Below are 27,018 nucleotides of genomic sequence, written 5' to 3' on the forward strand. Positions count from 1 at the left end.
AATGCCTGTTTTTTTCATTTATTAATGTTTGTTTTTACGAGAGGTGATTGTATCTTATCAGTGGTTGTAAAATATCAGAAGAGCAATTTTAAGTAGTGATAATGATACACAACAGCAAATCTCTTATTTTTGCTATTTTGCAAGGCAAAGGTGTTTTTGCCGCGCTTGATAGGAGGGATTGTCTGTGAAGCTTTTAGTTGGGAAGTGGGCCTGAATCCTAAGAGATGCATTTCTTAGAGCCAATTTCCCCCGTGAGTGCCACAAGGATATTTTTTGACAGGGAGGGGAGTGCTACCAATGAATTTGTTTGTCACAAGACTTAAACAGAAATATTCTTATTTTTACACATTTCTTTAATACATCTTTTATTATCAAAAGGAAAGGGCGCTATCACCTTTTCTGGCATCCCTGACCCCTTTTTGTTTATTGTGAAGTTTAACTTTTTTATTCTTATACTTGAAAAATGAACAATCATAAGGAAGAACAAATTATTTTTGCTTATATCCCTAAATCAAGACATCAATACATCCTGTGTGTGTATATCCCCATCTGTGTATATCCCTAGAAAGAAGTTGCCTATAATATTTATGTGTGTATATTCTGGATGTGTATATCCCTAAATCAGCCAATTCATTTTCAAAGCCTTGCTATACAAACTTTGAAATTCCACGCAGAGAATAGGAGGTTGAGGGTACACCCTTCCTTCACCTCCCACATTAATAAGATAATGTTTGCTTGCTTAGGTTATAAAACCACTGTTTACTTTCATTTGCAACAAAAATAAATGTATTTCGTTGAATCTGTTAAAGGGACATTAAATAAAAAAAAAAGTTTTTTTTTAACTGAAAGTAAGGAGCGACATTAATACTTAAAACGAACAGAAATTATTCCGTATACGAAAGGGGCTGTCCCCTCCTCAACGCCTCGCTCTTTACGCTAAAGTTTTTGATTGTTTTAAAAAAGAGTTGAAAGAAAGAGTCAAACTTTAGCGCAAAGAGCGAGGCGTTGATAACATATCTAACATCGTAATAAATAAACAAGACACTACAGGTATAGAAAAACTAAGAGTTTATTAGCAAAGAAGATAATTTTATTTAAGTACTTTAAGTTATTTTATTATAATTGAAAATTCAGTATTTATTATTCACAATCAAAGATCAATTCTTATTCTTATATTGGCTTTAAGTGAAATTTCATTATTATTGAAGAAAATCAAGCATTCTAACTAATATGGCAAGGCTAATATGCTCCTGCTTGAAAGAATTTAAAAATATTGTTAAAGAACTCAGGTAGGCTATATACCCCTTTACTAGGATTTAACATAATAAAAATAATAAATAGCAAGGAACAAGTTAGGCTTACATTCTATAAGCGTGCAAGAAGCTTGACCAAAGCTGCAATCCCCAGCTGACTTAAATTATCAGTGTATCTCTATGTATGAAATGTACCCCCCTCCCCCTTATTTGCCAAACAAATCAAGCTGAATTCAAGAGGTTTAAAACGGGTATATGTATGTTGACATATGAGTTTATTGGGTTTACTTATACTTTGAAGGCCATTGGCATGGCTTGAAACGGATTCTATCACAAGTCATAGCAAGTCCATAATAATTCTAATTTGGAAGGACATTTCTTACAAGAGGTAATGTATGTAAACTGTAAAACAGTCATTTACGGGGACAAATGAAAGGGATTATAGTATTCAAAATGCCCCTTATTGCTCATATAAATCTATATCACAGCTTAAAGAAAGGATTTTTTCAATATGATATTAATTCGTCTTCACTAACTTAGCTACAAACAGTTTAACTCATAAAGACTTAAAAAAGAAAGAAAGAAGCTAACAAAGAAAAAAAATGCAACTAATTTCTGAACGTATTATAGCTGTACGGCTACCCTTTCGCTCAGTCGATATTTACGTGACTAACTGCAACTATCGTATATTTACCATCCCATTAAAAAAAATTCATTAGAGACAAATTAAGCAGCATAAGGCTCAAGTAATAACATCATGAAACTCATAAACCATGTCCTGTAACACATTTAACTTATGTTACTCCCTTTATCACACTAGCTTTTTCATGCGATAAACCTCTCAAATTATTCTTGCTTTAAAATGATGCAATTATCTAATTTCTTTTCAGTAGGCTACCATAGGACACAAAACTAGCGATATAATAAATTTATTTTCATGTGAAGCGTATTTAGAAATGAGAAAAAAACCAAAGCCCGTTATTATCTAAATTAAATCTGTCCCGCTCACTAAGATATAATCAAGGATCTATTCAATGCAAGAGATATTTACTGCTTTATCAAGAAGATCTTAATGTAAAGCTTGTATTATTCAAATGTTCTAAAACTCCTCCCCTAAAAGCATAAAAATATTAAAATGTTTCACTATCTAATGTAATCCCCTGAGGGCTGATTCTATTCCTATTGGCGGAAAGCTAAAACCGTCTCTATGCCTATGTGCAAATGGGATCTTAATGTTCCATTTTAAATTTATGGAGATAATGGGTGGATACAACCCAAACCAGTATATTTTTGACGGGTTGTCGAATTAGCTCATTGTACCTTAAACTGTCACAATAAAATAAACTATGGTATATTGAATCTAGAAGGAATTCAAGAGGGAATTTATGGAGAATTTTTTCAATAGTTGCTTTGTAATGCAATAAAAAAGACTAAAGAAACCTTTCCAATCTTTAACATATGTGAAGAACTATAATTAATTTTCTTTTTTATTAATATTAAAAATGAACAAATACAGAATTAAATAGAAAAAGGGACTATGCTTTTCTTTCTGAAGCTATGAAGTGGCACAGTGATAAATTTGACCACCCTACCAGGAAACCAAATATGCCACCCTTTGTAGATGAAAAACGGGTAGGTTATTTTTTAATGTGACACATATGAAAAATATACTCCCCATCGAAGTACAAAAAATTGCAGCACAATTCACCCTTTTTGGCTACTCCTTTTTGGCTACAGATTTACGTACGAAGACAAATTCTTTGTTTACCACCCTCTCCACACAATCATTACGTTCAGACAGATAGCAGGATTACCACTGGGCTATGAAAACTCCCCTCCCCCCTTAGCAGATAAAAATCTTAAATATATGCCTAGGTATATGTACATATACCTAGGTATGTGAGCCAGATTTCCTGGCATTATTTAAAAAACGATCAGAAATAAGCAAAAAAACAATTTTCAACTTAAAGTAAGGAGTAACTTTAGAACTTAAAACGAACAGAAACCCTATGAAGGATATTGCCCCTCCTCGACATCTCGCTCTTTACGCTAAAGTCTGAATTTTGTCCCGGTTCTCTAAGAACGACTTCTGAAACACAAGGGTCGTTTAATTAGAACAATAAGAGGCTTTTTGATATGTACTAAAAAACTTTAGCGTAAAGAGCGAGATGTTAAGGAGGGGGTGACCCCCCCTCATACACGTAATAGTTTATGTTCGTTTTAAGTTTTAAAGTTAGTCCTTACTTTCAGATGAAAAAACTTGTTTTTTTTAATTTAATACTAGAAGGGGGCTAGTTTTTATGGAAATTGAACGTTCTAGTAAAGTAGTTTTTGTGGTAACGAACTGTAAGTAAGGAGCAACACGGCTCAATAGTAACCGAAATTCTAAGAAATGCAATTTTGATAAAAATAGATACATCAAAAGAATCAGATTTTAATGTTGATTTCAAATATATACGTTTCATCAAGTTTAGTCCCATCAAAAGTTACGAAAAGTTGCCTGATTTTAAAAAAAGGCAAAATCGCCCCCTACAATTCAAGTAATCTTGATGAAAATCAAAACACCAGATTCAGCGTACCCGAGAACCCTACTGTAGAAGTTTCAAGCTCCTATAGGCTATACAAAATGAAATAATATCACAAAAATTAAAATAATGGTCTAAAAATATATACAAAATTTGAAATAATGGTCATAGAAGATCAGGATAGGGCGCATTCAAACTCAAATTAAAAGTTCTAGTACCCTTTTCAAGTGTCAAGAAATATTGGAGGGCAACTGGGCCCCCTCCCACGCCCATTTTCCCCCAAAATTTATCTGATCAAAATTTTTCGATAGCCATTTTGTTCAGTATAGTTGAAAGATCAAACAACTATGTCGTTAGGCTTAAAATGCCACCCCCCCCCACAGTCCGTGGAGAGAGGCATGTAAGTTATGAAATTTGCCCATTTTTTATGTATAGTATTTGATATTAGGAAGGGTACAGACATTTTTTGGAGGGTGGGGTGCGCTTGGGTTGGATTTCTATAGAGATAATCTTCCTTGCGGAGGGAAATTCCTGAAGGGTGAATATTCCAGGGGAAATGTTACACTGGGGGATTTAACAGAATTGCTATACAAAATTCTTTTGTTAATTGTCTTACATTATCTTTGCCAACTCAATTTGGATGTGGATATGTTCCCGAGGAATTATCCAGGGGCTATTTTCCACGTGTTTTGATTTCCGGGATAAATTTCTACGGAAGGGGGCTGGAGTGATTGAGAAACCGATTAGAGATTAAAGTCTTTCCCAAATGAAAGTATGCTAAGTATAATTTTTCAGGCTGAATCGTCCGCAAAGAGTTTTACGGGGAGGGGGGATTTTCAGCGAGGACTGAAATTTCTGGATAGAATTCGACGGGGGGGGGGATGTACTTTATTTTGGATGAATTTTTCAAGGAGTTTCTCGTAAGAGGGGGGGTGTATATTTCATGGAGGTTGAGCCCGATTTACCTGTATTATTTGAAAAACGAACAGAAATTAAACAAAAAAACATATTTTTTAGCTGAAAGTAAGGAACAACATTAAAACTCAAAACGAACAGAAATTATTCTGTATATGCACGGTTGCCCTCTCCTCAATACCTTGCTCTTTACGCTTAAGTTTGAATGGGTTTCCCAATTTTTAAGAACGGATACTGAAACACAGGGGCCGTTTAATTAGAATAGGAAGCTTTTTAAAAAGTGTTAACAACTTTAGTGTAACGAGCAAGGTATTGAGGAGGGGGGAACCGTTCATATATGAAATAGTTCCTGTTCGTTTTGAGTTTTAACACTGCTCCTTATTTTAAGTTAAAAAAACATATTTTTTTAAATTTAATATTATATTGGAGCGCTATTAAACAATGTATTAAATTATACGGTATATATAATACTATTGCATACGATGTATTGAATATCTTATCAGACGTTAGAGTCATGTATTAACGTTCTACTGGTTTAAAAAATGTAATGTAACTCGTTAAAGTCTTACATTTCGTAAATAATAATATTAATATATCTGTTATTTGATAATTTATACAACAAGCATATGCGAATAAATATTAGCATTAGTACACTTAAGCCATGCTTGCGATAAAGTGCAACAAAATGATAATAATTTTCAATGACAGCGGTAGGTAATTCTATTAATAATGGTGACAAAAATAATAAGTTCTATACAATGCTTATTACTGATGTTATGGTAACATTAAACGATAACACTAGAAGCAAACACTATATCGGTAGGAATGATTAAACATAATAAAAGTCTAAAAGTAACAAACATTTTAAATATGATTGTCATCAGGGTTATATTCTTGGCTATTATTGCTGAAACCACAAATATTCTGAATTCTTATCATTGTTTTAATAGTAATCAATTAATATGCACTTGTTACTACAGCTTTAAGAATTTTTTACTCAGAGCAAACTTAAAATGATATTAAATTTGGGTTGAAATTATAGAATTTATTCATTATTTCTATTAAATTTCCAGGCTTTTACTGTCGCTTTCATTTATACGTGATCTTGTTATTCTTAAGGAATAAATACTAAAAATTTGTCTTTTCATAAATAATCGGCTCTCCCCTTTACAATTTTTGTAATCTATCCGAGGCAACGCTATAGCGTTGCCTATAGTAAAGGTCATACGGCTCCAATGTTTTATTATTATTTTATTTTATTTTTCCAGAGGCACTTCATATGGAAGGGGTCCTCGTAGAAACTTCATAGGGGGCTCATTAGATAGGAAATTGAGAGTTCTAGTGCTCTTTTTAAGAGTCAAAAGTTATTGGAAGGCAACTAACACCCCTTCCACGCCCACCAGTTCTCTAAACACATCCAAAATCTTGAGATATCCATTTTGTTCAGCGTAGTTGATTTCCAGATAGAAATTATATTATTGAGGAAACTCCCCCACAGCCCTCAGGGCAAGGGTTGTAAGTTATGCCCTGGGGGATATAAGGTTTTTATAGAAAACTTTGTCATAGAAACTTCGATTGAAAATTCAAAGGGCTAGTGCCCTTTTTAATATTCGAAAGTGATTGGAGGGAAACTAACCCCCCTCTCACGCTAACCTTTTCCCCAAACACGTCCAATCAAAATTTTGACATAGCTATTTTGTTCAACGTAGTTGAAAATTCAGATAATTAGGTCTTTGAGGATAACAACCCTGAATTTGAAGATAAAAAAACTGAATATTTGATGTATAATGATATTAACTGCTGAAAGCTCATCAGTTCATACTATAATTTTAATGTTTATTTTCATTATTAAGTACAAAAGAAAATATTTGTCATAAAATTGGTTTTCATCCAATGACGCAGTAGGTCTTAGACTTTTACAGTGAGAGAAGGAGGTCATATCCAAACTCTTGTTTGTAGTGATTTTTGTTCGTTTCAAGCTTAATTTGCATATTCAATTTCAGTTTCACTCGTTTTAAGATTTATTTATTAATTTACATTAATATTTATTGTATGTTTGTTGCATTGATTGTTTATTTAATTTCTGTTCGTTTTAAGTTTCATTTATACTTCAATAGGAATATATTTTTTCTCGTTTTAAGCTTGATTTTCATATTCAATCCAAGCATTACTAGCTTTAAGATCTATTTATTCATTTATATTATTACTTGTTACATGTTTTTGCTATGATTGCTATTTAATTTCTATTCGTTTTGGGTCTCATTTATTCTTTAATAGTAATTTCTGGTCGTTTTGAATTTGAATCTTAAAAGGTATTTGTATCTGCTGAGCTTAAGTCTAAAATGGCCTTTACTTCTCCTTGAACAACTTATTTTTTGGAAAGTTTTTTTTTTTTATTAATATCACTAAATATTGTGTGCTATTGCGCTTGATGTATGAAGAATAAAATCGTTATTGGATTACACCTATTCACTCTCAGTGGCATCAATTCACAAAAATTGGGAAGTGGGGGCTGGTAAAAACATGTCCCTTAAAATTTAGAGGGGGTAGTTTTGTTGTTGTTTTTTCGAAACTGTAAATGAAAAAAAATCCAATGAAAACACAGAAAAGTATTTTATTTTTAAATCTTGGAGGTGTAAAACAAAAACTTAAAGTAGGGGGGAGGAGGTCACCATTGTTCGATGGAACAGCGTCTTTGGAACAAGACAAGCCTCGATTATTTCTCCTCACAAGTCAGATGTGTAACTTGTTTTAGCTTGATGGCTAATTTATAGAAGGAAAGAAGCTATCGCCCGCAAAAGACAGAAAGGAGAAAAGACTATAGCCTACATATTTCGAGTTGCGTTATGAAAAAGGCAAATATGGTTCAGAAACATATCTAGATTGGTTAAAAACTGAAAAGAAATATATTCTACGCGCAAAGTTGGTAAGAAAAAAGCTACTATTTCAACTTTTTTGCCACAATAGGAAAATATAATCGTATCTATGTTTATATATTTTATTCATAAGATTTAGGAGCTGAAACTAATTAATCTGATCTCATTATGTCTCCCAATATTGAGCATCTTTTAAAATATTTATTGTGTAGCTTTGTTATTGCTATCGGCTAAAACGTATTCCCAAGACAGTATTCTCACATACCTTCTCCACATAGTAAAATAAAAAACATTAATCAACAGTAAAAAGCTATACCGCTACCGCAGTGCTTCACAATGTCAAAATACTGCTAACCTCCTCTTAATACAGCTCGCATACTATACTTTTCATGCCAAAGAGCAATGCCAAGACCTCCGAAAAATTTCATTCAATACGCACATTTGCTTCGTTATTTTACATCTAGAATACGTTAATGAAAGTAGACTATATCGAAAGCACTAAACACTAATGATTTCAAGCATATAACTTCATGCCATTAATAAGTGTTCTGGTGTTACTTTTATTCTATGGAATCAATGGTATAGAATAAAATTATAAAATTATTTCAATGTTTGTGTCAATTAATTCTAATTAATCGCTATGTCAAACAGGGATGGATCCAGGATTTTTTTAGAGGGGGGGCAAAATAGGTTGATCCGATAAACTTGCTTTAGGAGTAAGTTTAATCAACGCAAACTTGCGTTAATTAAGCAAATTACGCTACTTTAAACTACGTTAAGGGGGGTGCCCCACTGGATTCGCCACTAATGTCAAATCATTCATCATAGTTCTTTGATTTTTGACGTTTTGGCATAAAACAGTAATTAACTTCTAACTTTTTGTTAGGAATGGTATCTATTGAAGATGACCAACTTCGTATCTGAGAATGAACTCTTCCGCAATTTGATTAGAGAAATATAATCAAACACAACAATTTACCCTTTGTATAAATTTATTCTAGTTTTCGCTTCATGGATTTACCTGATGTGTTGTTGAGCGGTATAACTCTTTTTGTTCCTTAAATACAAGCTTATTCTTAAGTCTTCGAAGGAATAAGGGTATAAGACTGTAGAATTGAGGCTATTGAGAAGGAAATGTACTAAGAAAACAATACAGCAGTTCCACTATACTTTACAACCTAACGTGCAAATATATAGCAATTAATATATATTTCCCGTGCATTTGGCCATGCATCACTCTTGTTTCAAACCATGTACCCGTAGAATGAATCAACTGTTTCGACATCGAAAACCAAAAATCACACGGGAAATATGTGATTTGGGCTATATATTTGCATATTAGAAGGTGTTGGGGGTAAAGTAAGGTGGGATTGCTGTCAAATAGTGTAAACTACAATTATTCTGCATATTATGAGGTAAGGACTGTTTTCTTAAGATGTTTCCTTCTCAACATCCTAATTCTAGACCTATGCCCGAATAAATATTTCGAATATTCTCAACAGCTCAAAAATGGTATATTACTGTGGCTGCATTAAAATTGTCTTCACCTAAATAGTGCGCAAGTAATTATCCCTTGGAAATGATGTGCTTCAGTGACTCATAAGGAGTGGGGGCATATAGAAAGAATGCTTTGTCAGAAGAGTACCATTTTATTTTCCAAAAATGGAATATTTTACGTACCATCTGTAGTTTCTGTCTTTCATTGAGGCAGCTACCTCATCTTTTTCTCTTGGAGATGAGCTTCCCTTTTATACTGATAAATAGACTGAAACTGCTAAGCCACTCAAATCTAATCACCAAGATACAAATGGGTACAATAGCATCAACATTAACAACAACATTGTCAGTTTAACAAAGGGAGGGTGTTTTATCAAGAAAATTTTAGAAAAAGTATAAATTTTATTTTTTGAAATTGAGTATTCATCATCAAAATATATTAATCCTCCTTCTTGGGTCAATCGTAACTAGCTCTAATTTAATCCTATTTTTTCTGAATGGTAGAATAGTAACTCGTCAGGCTTTGACTGGACACAAACCCTGCATTTTTTTAATTTCAGCATTAAAAAAACTATCAATGTATAGATACATAAAAAAATTTGGCTTTACCATTGACAGTTGTATTGTCATCGTTAATATCCTATTCATTTAACTATGTCATAGAAGGCCTGAAGTTCTTTGGTACCTGGTTAAGACAAAACTGAGACACAATTTCATACTTACAAACCCGCTGATTTTAAATTCTGTCTTTATGTTCCATAAAATTTATTTAGTATCCATTAAAATGCCCATTAGACAATCTCATAAAAGTGCTTATATTGGACTAAGTATATCTTCGCAATCAGAGTTGGCTAGAAATCCATCCGACACGGCAGCCATTATAAAGAAGCTTCAGCCAATGAGGTGTCTCGTTGTATTGGAGAATTGGTAAAGCTTCTGCGCTGCTGCAAATTTTGAGTTCTTCACTTTTGCGACTCCGAGGAGAGTGGCAATTCAAGAGAGTTTGCGAATTTCTAGTTATTTCAAACTTCTTGAAAATGCATAATCTTTGTCAAGTTAATCATCTAAACAGGTAATTATCTTGACTCCATTAACAGCTCACGAGCTTCCAGTAATTACTCGTTCAAGGTTTTACAACATTACACAGAAGGCTACATAAATTTCCCCTGAGGGGGCAAGATTTTACATTTTTTTGGACAAGGGGATAAAGGTATGACAAAATATTTCTCTTGTCAGAAACGTTTCATATTTTCTCCTAGTCTTTTATCATTTGAGATTTGGTATAATTTTATTGCGCCAGAGTAAAATTGGGAGAGGAGAACCGCGAAGGCGTCAATTTTTAGTTCTTTTAGCATTGAAGCATTATACATTCAATTTTACCATTCTCTGGTTATAACCGATGCATCAAATGCATCAAATGCATCAAATGCATCCGATGCATCAAATGAGACTGATCCATAAAGTTACTTGATCCACTAGTTCACATATACCATTGATCTTTGAGGGAAGGGTAGAGGAGAAGAAGGAGAAATTATCGTCCCATGAGTGTCCATGCACCAGCCTATCTTACTTGCCTTATTAAGCCCAAAAGTTAGTTCCTGGCTAAGTGGACATGAGCTGGGCTGAGAATTCTTGTCCAAGGGGCACGGGTTCGATCCTTGGAGTGGTCAGTTATTTGGGTTTGTGACGCGGGTCAGTGATGTGACTGTAAGCTTAGCCATAGTCAACCCAGTTCTAAATGGGTACCTCGAGAAATTTGGGGAAGGTAAGCAGGGAGGGTGTGCGAAAGTACAGGATGGCTGGCCCCCAGCCCCCTGCACTTCCTGGTTGAAGGGCCACGAAACGGAGATCAGCACCGCCGGGTTGGACCTTAAGGGTCTATTGCCGTCATGCTTACTTACTTTACTTACTTAAGTTAGTTCACTTTGTATTTGAACACTCATTTGTTAATATCAGTTAGTTCTTTGGTTTCCCCTGCAAGTTTTGTGCGTCAAGGAGTCAATTAACATTACGTGGTAACAAACCACAAGTAAAGTCACCTTGTGCTTGCAGTTTCTGGAAAAAAAAATGTATGCATTAAAAGAAGCGTCTTTTATGGTGATTAAATAAAAAAAAAAGAAGTTATTTTAACTAAAAGTAAGGAACGACGACAGAAATTATTCCGTATATGAAAGGGGCTGTTCCCTCCTCAACGCCTCGCTCTTTACGCTAAAGTTTTTATTGTTTAAAAAAAATAGAGTTGTGAGAAAGTCAAACTTTAGCGTAAAGAGCGAGGCGTTGAGGAGGGGATAGCCCCTTTCATATACGGAATAATTTCTGTTCGTTTTAAGTTCTAACGCCGTTCCTTACTTTCAGTTAAAAAAAAACTTGTTTTTTAATTTAATTTTTGAACTTTTTTGAATTAATGCAGGTTTTGATTTTGGCTCACCGTACATGAATAATTAAAGCAAAATTTGCATATTAATCTTAATTTTATTTGGTTAAATAGCTTTCTCGAAACTTGAATTTTATTTACGAACGTTTTTATTAGTAATAAATATACGTAACTTACGAATTAACTTACGTAACGAACTTCTATATTCGTATATTTTTATTACGTATATTAGGGGGTTCACCCCCTTGTCAATACCTTGCTCTTTAAGCTAAATTTCGAATTTTTTTCCAATTCTTTAAGAATGAACGCTCAATCACATAGGCCTCTAATTAGAATAAATAGCTCTTATGAAAGTACTAAAAAATATGTGGCTTAAAGAGCGAGGTATTGACTAGGGGGTAACCCAATCATATATGTAATATTTTCAGTTCGTTTTAAGTTTTGATGTTGATGCTTACTTTCAGTTGAAAAACTTGTTTATTTTAATTTAATTTCTTATCTTTTTTTTAAATAATGCTTGGAAATCCGGTGTCCCCTTCATAGCAATGTCCCTTCCCCCATGAAAACTTTCTTCATGGAAAGATCCTCCCACATAACACCCGACCCCCCCCCCCGTACTACCAGAAAAAATCCCCCCGGAAAACGTCTGTATACTTCCCAATAACCAATACTATATGTTAACATTAGGTAAAGTTCATAACTTTCAGCCCTCCCCCGAGGACTTCGGGGGATTAAGTCATCCTAAGAGACATAGTTATCATATTTTCGTCCATGCTGAACAAAATGGATATCTCAAAATTTTGATCGGGTGACTTTGAGAAAAAAATGAGCGTGGGAGGGGGCCTAGTTGCCCTCCATTTCTTTAGTCACTTAGAAAGGGTACTAGAACTTTTAAGCTCCGTTCCAATGAGCCCTCCCACGATATTCTAGGACCACTGAGTCGATATAATCACCCCTGGAAAAAAAACAAATAAACACGCATCCGTGATTTTTCTTCTGGCAAAAAAATGCAAAATTCCACATTTTTGTAGATAGGAGCTTGAAACCTCTACAGTAGGGTTTTTTGATACGCTGAACATGATGGTGTGATTTTCATTAAGATTCTATAACTTTTAGGGGGTCTTTCTCCCTTTTTTCAAAAATCAGCCAAATTTTCTCAGGCGTGTAACTATAAATTGGTAGGACTAAACTTGATGAAACTTATATATTTGAAATCAGCATTAAAATCTGATTCTTTTGATGTATCTATTGATATCAAAATTCTGTTTTCTAGAGTTTCGGTTACCATTGAGCCGGGTCGCTCCTTACTTGCAGTTCGTTACCGTACCACAAACTGTTTGATTCTAAACGTGTGAAATTCTTTAAGTTCCAAGCTACCCCACAAAATTTATGAGCCTGGGAAAGTTTGCCTAATCAAACAGTTCGTGGTAACGAACTGTAAATTCGGAGCGACCCGGCTCAATAGTAACTGAAACTCTAAAAAAAGGAAGTTTGATGCCAATAGATACACAAAAAGAATTAGATTTTTATGCTAATTTTAAATATATAAGTTTCATCAAGTTTATTTTTACCCATCAAAAGTTGCGAGCCTGAGGATCTTTCCATGAAGGAATTTTTCATGGGGAAAGAGAACTTTCCATGAAGGGGGTGCCTGTTTTCCCAGCATTATTTAAAAAACGATTAGAAATTAAAAAAAAAGTTTTTTCAACTGAAAGTAAGGAGTAATATTAAGAATTAAAACGAACATAAATTATTGCGTATATGAGGAGATTCACCCCCTCGTCAATACCTCGTTCTTGACGCTAAAGTATTTTAGTACTTTCAAAAGAGCCATTTATTCTAATTAAAGGAACTTTGTGATTCAGGGGTAATTCTTAAAGAATTGGAACAAAATTCGAACTTTAGTATAAAGAGTGAGGTATTGACGAGGGGGCGAGCCTCATATACGTAATAATTTTTGTTTGTTTTAAGTTTTAATGTTGCTCCTTACTTTCAGTTGAAAAAACTTTTTTTTCATTTAATTAAATAAATCTTATAAAAAAGGCCGACCAATGAGACGGAGACTGATCTGGTTGAAAATTATAAAATGAAACAGTATAACAGGAAACCGTATATGTTAAGCCTTATCTATAAAAAAGTAGAATTTTTTTTTTCGAGAAGCGTGATTATGGATGCGCGTTCATTATTATCACTTTTTGCCCGTTTGTTTGTTTTTTAGATGCCATAAAGCCGCCCGGCGGTGCATTCGTGAAACTAAACGATTAATACACACAATCATTTTAAAGCTTCATTTTGCTGAGTTGAGTTTTTCTAGCCATCAGAATTGGAGTTTGGAATGTTACGACGTGATACCAATAGATACATCAAAAGAAGCATATTTCTATGCTGATTTCAAAGATATAAGTTTCATCAAGTTTAGTCTTACCCATCAAAAGTTAAGCGCCTGAGAAAAATTGGCTTATTTTTGTAAAAGGGGTGAAACGCCACCTAAAAGTAATAGAACTTTAATAAAAATCATATCATCAGATTCAGCGTATCAGAGTACTATTGAAGTTCCAAGGTCCTATCTGCAAAAATGTGGAATTTTGTATTTTTGTCAGAAGAAAGATCACGGATGCATGTTTATTTGTTTTTTTTTGTGTGTTTGATTTTTTTTTCCCAGGGGTGATCGTATCGACCCGGTTGTCTTAGAATATCGCGAGAGGGCTCATTCAAATGGAAATTAAAAGTTCTAGTACCCTTTTTAAGTGACCAAAAAAATGGAGGGCAACTAGGCCCCATTTTGTTCAGCATGGTCAAAAAATACAATAACTATGTCTTTGAGGATGACTTAATCCCAACAGTCCCTGGGGGAAGGTCTGCAAGCTATAAACTTTGCCCAATGTTTACATATAGTATTGGTTATTGGGAAGTATATAGAAGTTTTCATTATTATTTTCAATATTATCACTTTTTGCCCGTTTGTTTGATTTTTAGTGGTCATAATGCCGCCAGGTGGCGTTTTCGCTCTTAATATGCTCTTAATTCGTAGAAAATAAATGGTTAGTACACACAATCATTTTAAAGCTTCATTTTGCTGAAATGAGTTTTTTGAGTCTTCATAAAATTATGTACAGTGATGTATATTACACATCAGCTTTTATGGTGGAGGGTCATTATGTAAGTGAGGTGGGTTGCCTGAAGGCTCAAAAGTATATTCTTATGCCCAAGTATCGTAACTATCAGGGAGACTTCAGATAAATATTCAATGAAGGATGGGGGAGGGTATTTAATCTCTAAACTGCATTCGTTCCAAGGAATATTTTTGGACTGAGTATGTAACATGGGTGCGGGGGGGGGGGGATGGCTCTTGTCTTACTCAGAGAAATTTTAAGTCTACAATGAAGGATTTCATCTATATGCTTGCCTTAACAAAAAAGGAGAGATCGAGAGGGCTTCATAAAGGCCAACAAAAAATGCCCTAGAAAGAGCAAGTACTTTCAGGAGCTTAGTGTTAACCAAGATTTAAATGAGAACGCTTCAAATTTTTCCCCGGGGGAAGGTCTGCAAGCTATGAACTTTGTCCAATGTTTACATATAGTGTTGGTTATTGGGAAGCATACAAAAGTTTTCAGGGGAGATTTTTTTTATAGTTGAGGGTTGGTTGGGTCGGGGGTTACGTGGGAGGATATTTACATGGAGGAAGTTTTCATGGGGGAAGGGGCATTGCTATGAAGTGGGTGCCGGATTTCCCAGCATTATTCAAAAAACGATAAGAAATTAAATAAAAAAAAAAGTTTTTCAACTGAAAGTAAGGGGTAACATCAAAACTTAAAACGAAGAGAAATTACTACGTGTATGATTGGGTTCGCTCCCTAGTCATTACCTCACTCTTTACGCTAATGTTTTTTTTTGTACTTTTGTACTTTGATTTAGCCAAAAAAAGTAAAATTAATGTGCAAATTTTGTTTTAATTATTCATGTACGGTGAGTCAAAATCAAAGGTACATTAATTCAAAAATGTTCAGAAATTAAATAAAAAAACAGGTTTTTTTTAACTGAAAGTAAGGAGCGACATTAAAACTTAAAACGAACAAAAATTGTTCCGTATATGAAAGGGGCTGTCCCCTCATTAACACCTTGCTCTTTACGCTAAAGTTTTTATTGTTTAAAAAAATAGAGTTGTGAGAACGAGTCAAAATTTAGCGTAAAGGGCGAGGCGTTGAGGAGGGGACAGCCCCTTTCCTATACGGAATAATTTCTGTTCTTTTTAAGTTTTGATGTCGCTCCTTACTTTCAGTAAAAAAAAAAACTTGTTTTATTATTTAATTATTGAAAGGCCTTTCCTTTAATTCCCTTTACTCTCATTTTGGAAAGAATCAGTGTTTCTACTTGATCTAAATAGCCTGTGTCCAGACTAAAAATTCACTGTCTGCAATTGGTACGAAGGGAATTATTCTTTTGTTTCACGTCTAGCAAAAAGGAAGTGGCATTGAGACGAGACTACATAGAGGAAAAATAAAAGAGGAGAAATATGAACGTAAATGTGGCTATTCTTGTAACAATAATAAGTGACAAAAGAAGTGAGTGAGGCAAGTAATAAATATTTAAGAAAAAGTATTCCTTTAAGAAGACATACTTTTCTAATTTGCTTCATTATTTCATATTTTTATCCTTGGAAATAACAAACATTCAACTAACTTTATTTCTGAATAGTAAAGAAAAGCCTCATCTATAAATAATTTTAAATGGTGGAAAAATAACACACGCCTAAAGCAGATTAAGTAATATGCAATATATGCGCAATAACAAAAATGGAACCATTTCTTCTATCCAAGTTCTAGGCTATGGGGTCTTATAGGGCTCGTTTAAATTCATGTTTTGTCACCTTTTAAAATCAATAGATTGATCTTCTTTGTTCTTGATTGTGACTATTATTTTTTTAAAGTTGTAGTTTCTTGAAACGAGTATTTTAGGTTTAGGAGGTGCGTTAAAGAGTATATCGGTCTAGTCTAGATCCTAGTCGGGAAGCTTTTAATAACTATTCAATATATCGCAATAACTATTTTAAGGTTGTATAGTTTAGAGATCTTCATTAAAGCATTCATTACCAAAAGATGGCTATTTTTTTATATAGGCCTACCTCTTTGAAATGACTATAGCCCCTCTGGAATAGTCACCTTGCTGGTCTAACGGCTCTTGCGGTTGTAAGTAAAGATAACAAGAAATTGAACAGCATAAACTATTCATGGCAACCTCATCATCGTTCTAATGCGTAAATCAAAAGGATGATGGAAACCAAATTATAAAAAAAAATCAAATGTCTCAATTAAGTTAATTGGCATGCTAATGGTAATGCCATATTTTTTGCTATACTTAAGATAAATAATGGTAATTCCTTTTTTGCTGTAGCTCAGCATGGTAGAGAAACTTAGCAGCCTGCGGTTAAAACGCTGGTCGGCAAGAATGGATTATGGTTGGTAAAATATGAGGAAATTAGTAGCTCAGTAAACCTTTTGAGCTGTCTATTCTGGCATATAAATTGTAGAGACATCACACGGTTCGCTTAATCGCTGAGAAAAATTCAAAATTGTATGAGAAAAATAAACAAGATTTTATCAAACTATAAAAGAAGCTAAGTGCCAAGTAAACACAGTGAAACTGATATAAAAAGACATTTTTGAGAAGGATAACCAAAGTCATCAATGGAGGAACTAGAACGTCTCCTTACAACAGTTATAATATTTCATAGTTTGATTTGCCACACTTCCTATGATCTTCCCAAAATTGCTTCAATTCCTTCCCGGTGTAGCTTCTGATATCTCCCAAAATAAGTCTTGTTTATATGATAAACTTAAAAATTATTCAAATAAAAATCAATCAATCTAAAGAGAATGAAAAAGTCTTAAAATATTCTGATTTTTGGGTTTCCTGGCTTAAAAAACTTCTCCTGTGGAAGTTCCTAATCCAACCTTTTATCTTGGCTCGACAGTGGTAAAAGAATCCTTCTTAACAGGACTAAATTTACGTTCTGGTTAGCCAGAAGGAACGTCAGCTATTGAGAAGAGGCTGTCTCAGAGATTCCCGAAGTAAGGTTTGGAATATTCAGTTTGATCCCAAAATTCATCATTCGGTGTAACTGGAGCTGCAATCCCGACTAAAGTAGTCTCTACACTAGTCTCTTTGGCTTTAGCCCGCCTAACCGCCATGGATGCTAGATCAGATGCTTCCAGGGCCATAAATTGTACAGGTTTGGCAAACCCCTCAAAATCAGAACCGAGAAGAGTACCTACCCATAAATTTTATACAACACTAACATCCATTGTTTGAGTGATAGCTGAATCATCATGAGAGATGAGCTTGATTTACACAGATACAGTCAGAGTTTGATGCTTGTCTCCAAAAGCACCGTCGAAACGACATTTACCCTTGGAGGTATAGGTATCTGTGGGAAGGAGATAGGCTTAAACCAATATTACATTGCAACCATAATCAAGGATGATTTTGACACAATAACCTTTTAGTTTGCCTCTGAATTCACGATTTTCACTACTATGAGGATTTGATTTCTCATGATTTCTGGCTAAATTGCTGAGCCCTTTTGATGGTTCAGACTTCAGGTTCTGTGCCTGTTCCTGGCTTGCATTCGTGATGTTTAAATCTAATGTAGCTCCTTTTACAACAGACTTCTTCCGGCAATTGGCAATCTTTTGTCACTTTTTATGTCTGTAAAAGCACTCAGTCGACAAAATATTTTTCCTTGATCGTGGGCTTGTGCTACCTGGACTGTTCTCAGTTCTATCATTTGGCGAATTTTCAAACGAAAACTGCCTTGACCTCTGATTATTCTTTTAATCTTTGCGCAATAAAAAACTCAGTAAAATTTACTCTTCCCCCGCTTTTGCTGCTGATTACAAATTTTTTGGCTTTTTCTGGAACACAAACATCTTCAAAAAGACGTTTTGATACAGTCGTTGAGTTTTTAATGCCATGACCTCCATCGTTCTGACTAGTGAAGTATTCACGTGTATAACATCGTTTACGTTCCCAAGATCAGTCAGAACTTTAAGATACCTGCTGCAATATTTCACAAGAGAAGACGAGAGCTCCTTGAATCTTTCGTTGAACTGTTTCCAACGAGATCTGGACTTCTATCGGTAGTACTCGAAACTTCGCTAATATCACATTTAACCTTTCGTAGTTAGATGCTTTACTCTGGATAAGTAAATGAACTGTTTCTTATGCCTTAGGTATAATGAGAGGTAGAAGTCTGGAAACCCAAAATGGTTTGTCCCAATTAAGAAATGTTGCAGTCATCTCGAATATTGCAAGACATTTTGTACATTCCTTGTTGCTGTATTCCTTGACGTAGATATGAGATTCTTCCGCAATTCATTTGCTTGCTTTTTCATTTCGATCTTTTCTTTCCACATATTTTACTGCCTGAAGTTGTACTTTTATCACCATATTACTTGTGTAGCAGCCTGATGATTTAGCATCAACTGAAAGATGCTTAGCATCTTTACCATTTGCCCTGAACTATCATTGGGAAGAATTTGACACATCAGATCATAAGGCTCAGAATGAAAGGGCTGTTGATCCCAAGGATCCTGCTGTTGCCGGAAACTGTCCTATTTTCAATTAGGTTTGATCTTGGTTTTGGTGTTATTTCACGCTGTTCCAGCAAGTTTTTGTGCTTTATTGACCTTGGTATGTTGACACAAGATGGAACCATTGACGAAATGTTTGGAACTTGTAGATTTTGCATAGCTAGAATAAGGGGTAGTTGATCATCAGGTGGAACTCTAGTGTTGGTCAAGTTCGGACCAGACATTACTAACAATGTGGAACGAGAAAAGGTGATGGTAAAGACTGGTAAACTAAACACGTTAACAGAACCTTTGTTTTTCAACAGAACTTGAAGCTCCAGAATCCAGGAATTCAGAAAAATCTGAAATTTCTGATCGTTCACACCGTCTTGGGTGAACGACAATCAAAACAAAGATCAATTTACCATTTGTCTGGGGGATCCAATGACAAGGAAATAAGTAAAGAAACCATTAGCGATACTCCTGAGTAAATAGCGCACAGATCTGCAAATTCGATAAAAAAATTACCCCAAAATTCAACATAAAAATTAAAAAATTCATTATTGGACTTTTTTATGACGATACTTCTTTAGGTAAAAGATATTTTAAAAAACAGAAAAAGAAAATCAACCTAAATACAATATGGTTAAAATATTAAACCTTTACACGTAATGTATTGGAAAAAATTGACACTAATCTTTAGAAAATATTACTATATATTCTAATCCTTACATTAAAATATAAAGTATATAGTTTTATATTATAATATAAAAACACTAATCTTTAGAAAATATTAGAAATTAAACACATTGCTTTATGCCTTTTCTTATATTCTTTCCAAATATAACAATTGCCTTAGGGACAAATTCTTTTTCGATCCCTTAAAGGGACCCTAAGAGGTAACTTGTTTTTGTCACCACACAAAATGTAACCATCACTAAAAATGGGTTTAAAGCGTTGTTATAAATATACCATTCGTCTATAAATCAATTATTCGGAAGGAATATATTGCAAAGCATTGATTTATCAAACAGTTCGTGGCAACGAACAAGGAGCGATACTGCTTAATAGTAAAAAAAACTCTAAGAAACAGAGTCTTGATAACAATAGATACATCAAAAGAATGGAATTGGGTTGCTTAATCAAAATATATGAAATCCATCAAGTTTAATATTACTCATCAAAATTACGAGCCTGAGAAAATTTGCCGAATTTTCGAAAAAGGGAGGAATCAACCCCAAAAAATCAAGTAATCTTAATGAAAATCACACAATCAGATTTAGCATATCAGAGAACCCTACTGTAGAGGTTTCAAGCTGCTAAATACAAAAATATAGAATTTTGCGATTTTTACCAGAACAAAAAGATCACTGATGCGTGTTTATTTGTTGTTGTTTTTTTTCCAGGGGTGATCGTATTGAACCATTGATCCTAGAAGATCAGGGAGGGCTCATTTAGTCGGAAATCAAAAGTTCTAGTGTTCTTTTGAGTGACTAAAAATATTGGAGGGCATATAGCCTCCCTCCCACACCCTTTTCCCAAAAGTCACCTATTATACTATTTAAAAAGACCTTTTGTTTCAGGAGTCATTCTTGAATAACTGGAACAAACGGTCAATAAAGAGCGAGGTATTGAGGAGGAGGCAATCACCCTCATATACGTAATAATTTTTGTTCTTTTTAAGTTTTACTATTGCTCCCTACTTTCAGTTGAAAAAATTGTTTATTTTTATTTTATAACAATCTAATTCCACAAAATTTGAATTTATAAACATTATTCTAAAATGTCAAATATATTCCTGATGTCTGTAAAAAAAGGAGCGTTTTCTGCGCGATAAACTTTCTGTAACCTAACCATCACAAACGGAAAAAGTAAGTGAAAAATTAGCGTCCAGAAAACATTTGGGATCTTAAAATAACTTATGTAAATCTAAATCTTCGTTGAATTACATTGTATGCATTTGCGATGAATCAAAGCGTCTGGGATATATTACTCTAAAGATATGGATTTGGTAATTGAATTGTGAGTTTTTAACTGATTTTTAACCTTAAATCTTAGTCTAAAAAGTATGGACAAGAAGATAAGTTACCTTTCAGGGCTCTCCAAATAGAATTTGCCCCTGAAGCAATTATTATAAAAAAGGAATCAGGTGATGTACTCGCTTATTTCTTAGCTAAATTTTGAAAAAAAATTGACTTAAAATAGGCTACTATAGGTCATCTAAAAAAAATTCATTCAAATTTCTTTTAGGGTTTCATTGATTTTATCACACTCAGATATTAAATGCTGAACAATTTACACATTTAAAACCTTCATAATTGATCCATATAAGTATTTAATGTACATCATATTACTCATCAACATCTTCCAAATCTAAATGATTACAAATTTGGACGAGAAATTTCTTCCACTTGGTTCCAGTGCCCCAATTCTAAATGTGTTTTTTTTTCAAAAATGTTCACTCAAGTCCACCAATTTCATTATTCAATTCGATATATTACGTCCCTGGTAATCCTGAAAAAAAATTCTTGGTAAGATTTCCTTTAAGACTATTAAATAAAAAAAAAGTTTTTTTTAAACTGAAAGTAAGGAGCAACAATAAAACTCAAAATGAACAGAAACTATACCGTTTATGAAAGGGGTTTCCTCCCTTCTCACTACCTAGCTCTTCACCCTGAAATTGTTAGCACCTAAAAAAAAAAAAAACTCCTATCCTAATTAAACGGCCCTTGTGTTTCAGGAGTTGTTCTTAAAAACTGGGACACACAGTCACACTTTTTCGTAGAGAGCAATGTATTGAGGAGAAGGGGCAACCCCTTCATATACGAAATACATTTTTTAGATGACCTATAGTATTTGTTGTTCCGTACTTTCAGTTGAAAACCTTGTTTTTTATATTTTATTTCTTATCGTTTTTCAAATAATGTCGGTAAATCTGGGTCATCCTTCCATGAAAAATTTCCTCCCCACGCGGTAAACTCCTCGTTGGAAAGTTCATCCCACGCGCCCCCCCCCCCACTCCGTAAAATTTCTTCCGGGCGATTACATCCTTGGTGAAAATCCTCCCCCTACCGTAAAATTTCTTGCAGTAGATTCAGCCTGAAAAATTCTCCTTAGCATTCTTTCATTCGAAAGAGACTTTAAGTTCTAATCATTTTTCTGATCACTCAGGAAATACCCCCTTCAGTGAAAATTATTCTCTGGAAATCCAAACACGCAGAAAATTCTCCCCGGATAATTGCAAAATTGAGTAGGCAAAGAGAAAATAATACAAATAAAAATAACATCGTATAGGAATTCTGTCGAATCCCCCCAGTGTAAGTTTTCCCTGGAAAGTTGACCCCATGAAATTTTCCTCCACACGGAAAATTATCCCCACGAAAACCACCCAAGCACAAATCCTCTCCCTCCGAAAAATGTCTGCATACTTCCCAATAACAAATACTGCATGTAAACAATGGACAAATTTTAAATTTTCAAGACCTATCCCCAGAGGCTGAGGGGGAGGTCATATTTTCTCGAAAGGCAGTAGAAGAGACCCTATTGATCGTGACCCTCACCCCTGCTGCCATCTACAATTTAGTTTTATGCTGACGTGACATAATTTATTCAAGGATTATCGATCGAGTCTAATGTGGGTGTGTCAAGGTCAATCGATCTGTTGTTGTTTGGCCACGTGCGAATGACATGAGGGGTGATTTACATAATCGATGGGGAAATTATTGATTCACGAGCGGGGGGAATTATGAAACAATATGGTCATAGAGTCCCTAGGGGGAAAGATTACGTAATCGCTCAATGACCTCTTTTTTCCAAGATCGATCTATTGTTGTTTCTATGTGTAATAACTCGGGGGGGCGAAGGTTGCACATGCTCATTGAATTCTAACGGGAACAATGTTATTGATCTGGGACTCGAGGGGGAAGTGAATTTCCGTGGATTTACATAATCGCTAGGGGAAATTATTGATTCACGAAGGGGAGAATTATGAAACAAACATGGCTTCATTGTTGTTTGGTTAGCTTAACCAGTGAACTTGATTTACATAATCGCTAGGGTAAATTATTGATTCACTAAGGGCGGGATTAAGAAACAAACATGGCTTCATTGTTGTTTGGTTGGCTTAGCCTGAGAAATTGATTTACATAATCACTATGGAAATTATTGATTCACGAAGGGGGGAATTAAGAAACAAACATTTAGGTTAAGTTAGGTTAGGCTAGGTTAGCCTACGCACGCGCGCGTCCGTAGGCTAACCTAGCCTAACCTAACTTAACCTAACCTCACTTAATCTAACCCAACTTAACCTAACCAAACCTAATCATACACCTAAATTAGTGACTGTCTCTCACCTACTCTACGCTACCCGCCGTGAAGTATCTGGTGGCTAACCTAACCTAACTGAACAGCGATTGTGTCATTAATAACTGACGTGTGTTCTTTTCATTGTCATGTTTAAAGTTAATACGGGTGCAAACTATTTTATCTTCTGTATTAAAATTAAGAGTAGACCTAGAGTTTTTCTTCACTTCATTATTAAAATTTAAAATTGAATTAGAAATTTTTATCTTCAGAGAAAATATTTAAATGTATGGTATTTATATTCTTTTAAAATTTTTGCAAGAATGGTATTCATTTTTCAATCTTAAATAGAAAAATTATAATTGAAATTCAAATTTCTTTTTGTATTTGTGAAATAAAGAACTGAAGTGGACGATTTTTTTTTTATCGTGGGGAATTGTAATTGTTTATTGTTCATTTTTAAAAATAAGTATAGAACTTATACTTTCCTTGACTTCATTGAGAAAATTTAAAATTTAACTATAATTTTTTAACGTACGGGAAAATATTCACCGGGCTGGTATTTATCTTCTTATAAAATATTCACGTGTATGACATTAATTTTTCTATCTCTCACAAAAAAATTTAGAATTGAACTTTAAATTTCTTTATGCCTTTGTGAAATAAAGAACTGAAATGTAAGATTTTCTTGTCTCGGGAGAAATTATAATTGAGGTGTGTTCTTTGCTAGAGTTCAGATGAGAACATGAACTTTTTCTTCACTTCGTTGAGAAAATTTTAAATTGAACTTTAACTTTTTATCTTCCGGGAAAATATTCACAAGTATGGTATTACTTTTTCTATCAGACAACGAAAAATTTAGAATTGAACTTTAAATTTCTTTATGTCTTTGTGAAATAAAGAACTGAATTGGAAGATTTTTATTTTCTCTGGCGAAATTAGAATTGAATTGTGTTCTTTGGTAAAATTCAGAAGAGAACTTGAACTTTTCTTCACGTCGTTGAAAAAATTTTAAATTGAACTATAACTTCTGATCGTCTTGTAAAAGAGAAAAACTGTTTTAAGCTCTTTTTCTCACTGCCACAGACCAATAGTGTATTTTCAATTATTTTTAATTGAATTTTTGTAATAAATATCTTATGCGGTCTAATTTTATTTTATCTGTATAAATGATAGTTGGAATGTGTTATGTGGCTAATTTAAGTAGAAAAATTGAACTTTACTTTACTTCGTTGAGAAAATTTTAAATTAAACTAGAACTTTTTATTTTCCGTGAAAATATTCACAAGTACGGTATTGCTTTTCCTATCTACCACTGAAAAATTTAGAATTAAACTTTAAAGTTCATTATTACGTGGATAATTTAAAAATTACGTTGAACATTTATTTACTCCCTGGCGAAATGAGACTTTTAGTATGTTCTCTTGTAAAATTCAGAAGAGAACTTTAAATTGTATTTACTTCGTTGAGACATTTTTAAACGAAACAATAAATTTTTGTCTTACGTGAAAATACTCACAAGTATGGTATTACTTTTTCTATCTTCCAACCTAAAAATTAGAAAAGAACTTTAAATTTCTTTATGTCTTTGTAAAATAAAGAACTGAATTGAAATATTTTTGTTTTCTCTGGAGAAATTAGAATAGAAGTGTGGTATTTGTTATATGCACGATTAGAAATTGAAAGGTCATACACTACTTTTAGGAAATTTAAATTGAATTAGAACTTTTTAAATTAAGTAAACTTATTAACACGTATGTAATTGATTTTCCTATATACCACCTAAAAATTATAATATAACTTTAAATTTCTTTATTTATTTGTGAAATAAAGAAATGAAGTGGAAGATTTTTTTTTTCTCTGGATATATTATAATTACATCGTGTTATATGTTAAAATTCCGAAGATAAAACTTTAAAATTCCTTGACATCATTGAGAAAATTTTAAATTGAACTCTAAAATTTTATCTTCCATGAAAATATTTCGAAAGTACGGTATTGCTTTTCCTATCGACCATAAAAAAATTTTGAATTGAACTTTAAATTTCTTTGTGTATTTGTGAAATAAACAACTGAAGCGGAAGATTTTTGTTTTCTCTGGAGACATTATACTTTGAGTGTGTTCTTTGGTAAAGTTAAGTAGAGAAATTGAAATTTCATTCACTTCGTTGATAAAATTAAAAAATAAACTAGATCTTTTTAACTTAAACGAAAATAATGAAAATCACAGTAAAACTTTTCCTATCTGACACCAAAAAATTAGAATTGAACTTTAAATTTTTCATCTCTTGGTGAACTTAAAAAATGGCTTGGAAGATTTATGTTTTCTCTGGGGAAATTAGAATTGAAGCGTGTTGTTTGGTAAAGTTTAGAAGAGAACTGGAATTTTCCTTCACTTTGTTGAGAAAATTTTAAATTAAAATATAACTTTTTATCTTACGTGAAAATAATCATAAGTATTGTCTTACTTTTCCTATCTTCCACCGAAAAAAATTTAGAATAGAACTCTAAATTTCTTTATGTCTTTGTGAAATAAAGAACTGAAGTGGAAGATTTTTGTTTTCTCTGGAGAAATTAGAATTGTAAGGTGTTTTTTAGTAAAATTCCAAAGAGAACTTTAAATTTTCTTCACTTCATTTAGAAAATATTTAATTTAAATAGAAATTTTTAACTTAAATTAAATTATTAGCAAGTATGGTATTGCTTTTCCTATCTGCCACCGAAAAATTATAATTTAGATTTTAATTTATTTATGTATTTGTGAAATAAAGAACTGAAGTGGAATAATTTTTTTTTCTATGGATAAATTAGAATTGTATCGTGTTATTTAGTAAAATTCCGAATAGAAAAATTTAAATTTCCTTGACTTCATTTATAAAATTTTAAATTTTAATATAACTTATTATCTTAAATGAAAATATTTCGAATGTACGGTATTGCTTTTCCTATCAACCATCAAAAAATTTATAATTGAAGTTTAAATTTATTTGTGTCTTTGTGAAATAAACAACTGAAGCGGAAGATTTTTGTATTCTCTGGAGAAATAATAATTATATTGTGTTATTTTTTACAATTAATTAGAAAAATTGAAATGTCATTGACTTGGTTGATAAAATTAAAAAATAAACTATAAATTTTTAACTTCATAGAAAATAATCAAAATCATAGTATAACTTTTCCTATCTGCCACCTAAAAACTAGTATTGAACTCACCATTTTTCATGTCTTGGTTAACTTAAAAAATGTCGTAGGATATTTATGTTTTCTCTGGGGAAATTAGAATTGAAGAGTGTTCTTTTGTAAAGCTCCGAAGAGAACTGGAACTTTTCTTAACTTTGTTGAGAAAATTTTAAATTAAACTAGAACTTTTTATTTTCCGTGAAAATATTCACAAGTATGGTATTACTTTTTTTATCTTCCATCAAAAAAAATTTAGAATTTAACTTTAAATTTCTTTATGTCGTTGTGAAATAAACCACTCAAGATGAATATTTGAGTTTTCTCTGGAGAACTTATAATTGAAGTGTGTTCTTTGATTAAATTCCGACGAGAAATTGAATTTTCCTTGACTTCTTTGAGAAAATTGTAAATTGAACTAGAACTTTTTATCTTCCATGAAAATATTCATTAGTATGGTATTGCTTTTTCTATCTGCCAACCGAAAAATTATAATTGAGCTTTAAATTTCTTTATGTATATTTGACATAT

At 33.1% G+C, this 27,018-nt stretch overlaps 1 protein-coding gene and 1 long non-coding RNA gene across 4 annotated transcripts in view; one reads left to right on the forward strand and one right to left on the reverse strand.

Annotated features, from left to right (window-relative positions):
* Positions 1 to 27,018, reverse strand: part of LOC148943474 (homeotic protein ultrabithorax-like) — a 178,732-nt gene that overhangs the window by 135,589 nt on the left and 16,125 nt on the right. Inside the window, exon 1 of one of the 3 annotated variants that reach the window (XM_089101862.1) lies at positions 9,790 to 9,918. The exons of 1 other annotated variant lie outside the window; for it this stretch is intronic. The gene's annotated coding sequence lies outside the window, so the exon portion shown is untranslated. Of the gene's footprint in view, positions 1 to 9,675; positions 9,747 to 9,789; positions 9,919 to 27,018 lie in introns of those variants that run through there. One more of the 3 variants, XM_089101863.1, reaches the window with a different exon arrangement.
* Positions 10,036 to 27,018, forward strand: part of LOC148943475 (uncharacterized) — a 61,800-nt gene continuing 44,817 nt past the window's right edge. Inside the window, exon 1 of the long non-coding RNA XR_016143008.1 lies at positions 10,036 to 10,138. This is a non-coding gene — a long non-coding RNA (uncharacterized LOC148943475). The remainder of the gene's footprint in view (positions 10,139 to 27,018) is intronic.

Source organism: Artemia sp. Qi Xiang Cuo, chromosome 15, assembly GCF_049724085.1.
Source record: "Artemia sp. Qi Xiang Cuo chromosome 15, ASM4972408v1, whole genome shotgun sequence".
In the NCBI taxonomy this organism is placed as follows: domain Eukaryota; kingdom Metazoa; phylum Arthropoda; class Branchiopoda; order Anostraca; family Artemiidae; genus Artemia; species Artemia sp. Qi Xiang Cuo.